Source organism: Propithecus coquereli, unplaced genomic scaffold (genome assembly GCF_000956105.1).
Source record: "Propithecus coquereli isolate 6110/MARCELLA unplaced genomic scaffold, Pcoq_1.0 Scaffold19, whole genome shotgun sequence".
Lineage (NCBI taxonomy): Eukaryota > Metazoa > Chordata > Mammalia > Primates > Indriidae > Propithecus > Propithecus coquereli.
The window spans coordinates 2,913,214-2,914,979 of record NW_012143856.1 but is presented as its reverse complement, the minus strand read 5'-3'; the positions used below and the strand labels follow the sequence as shown (position 1 = coordinate 2,914,979).

The following is a 1,766-nucleotide window of genomic DNA, read 5'->3' as shown; positions in this document are numbered from 1 at the left end:
GAGTAATCTCAACTATGTACTTATTTTTTTTTAATTCTATAATTTGCAAGAGGGTGTTGATTAATTTCCGAAATACATTTCAGAGTCCCACCTTCCACATAACTCCCTTACTCATAGTCTTTTGGTTTTTTTAGACAAAATTTAAGAGCCCTCATAAAGCTAGAAGTATTGATTACCCTTCACTGCACCCAAAAGCAGTGTTCACTTCAATCCCTTACAAAGACTATGTTCTATAGACTTTGCTTCTCCCTATACATTTGTCTTATGGCTCAGTGGTAAAGTGGCTGTAGAGACACACATTAGGGGGTAAGTCGAAAAGGGAAACAAAGGGGAAGCCCAGGCACATGGGTGCAGGGAGGGGTAGGGCACACCACTTCCACCTTCTTTTGTCTTTTCTTTAAAAAAAAAAAAAAAAAGGGCAAGGACATAATTGGTTGGAAGGGTAGAGAACAAACCCCAGAACAGCAAGCTCCAGAGGTGGGTGGTGGGAACAGTCCCCACAGAAGTGAGAAGGCAAGAGGTCAGGGCGACGCTTGCAGCATCAAGTTGCTCAGGAGTTTCTGTCGGCCCAGCTCATAGTCGTCCTCATCCACATTCATCAGCAGTTTGATGGCTTCATGGCCCACAGCTTGCTTGAGGGAGTCTGTGATGAAGACACCTTTAAGTGCCTCTACTAATGAGCCATTGATGTAGTCACGCCAGAATGCGTCGAGTTCGGTGAGCTGAGAGAACTTGATGCCACAGACGACGGAGCCCAAGTCCCGGTTCTTGAGGATGTTGTTGGCCTGGTTAAAGCACTCAAACTGGCGCTCAAGTGGGTCGTCCTTGTCAGAGAAGACGTTGCCCTGCAGAGCAGTCTCGTGCTGGCAGTATTCAGCCCAAACCCGCAATCTGATGTTACATGTTTGCTTCTCCTTGGCATCTGGGGTCACCGACTTTCGGCGTTTTCGATGGCTCCCAGGTGTCGCTCTCCCTCCGGCTGGCCGCTTGCTACACATCTGAGGACCGGAAGGGGGGCAGTACACCACAGGATAGCGAGGAGGCACAGTTCTAGCAGGCTGGGGAGGCCTCGGTTCTGGATCACTGAGGGCTCTGGGGGTCACATAGCGAATTGATGTCTCCTCCAGATATTTGTCCACAGGATCAGGACACACAGCCCGCCTCCTCTTGAGCGTGACGTAGGGCAGCAGGTCATGGCGAGTGATGAGGCTCAGCAGCTGCAGCACCTGGCGAAAGTTACTCTCATCACAGGTGCCCTGGTGCTCCAATGCCAAGAAGAAGTCACGTCCATTTCGGATGCGTCCACGCTCCTGCTCGTCAATAGCATCAATAAAGAGGAAGAAAAGCACGCGCACATCTCTGTGTGTCATATGGGTACCCACGATGTCAAACATGCGGTGCAGGCTGTACAGGCCGTGCTCCTGCTCAGCATGTTCTTCTGGCCACACCTGGCTTGCCCGCCGCTTTATGCCCCCCATGCTGGGAACTCGAGTACGCAATACTTCCCACAATTTCTGCTCAGCAGCTGCAATTCCGACCGCACCTCAGCTCCTGCTCCGCGCCGCCACGTTGGATCCCTCCGCGCCGCACTCCGGCCCTGTTTCGTGGCACCGCCCCGGGGCCCCAGCCGCTTCGGCCGCCGCTGGCGTGGGGGACTACTTATTTTTATACATAGAAAAATGAAGGAAAATAATATTATGCAAAGGTTAAAATACCTGAAATTTAAAAAATTTAGAATTGGGTTGAAACGCCCGCAATTTTTTTCA

At 50.8% G+C, this 1,766-nt stretch overlaps 1 pseudogene; it reads right to left on the bottom strand.

The window, feature by feature from the left end:
• Positions 1–521: 521 nt before the first annotated feature.
• LOC105809097 lies at positions 522–1,543 on the bottom strand (annotated as a pseudogene).
• Between the last annotated feature and the right edge of the window lie 223 nt (positions 1,544–1,766).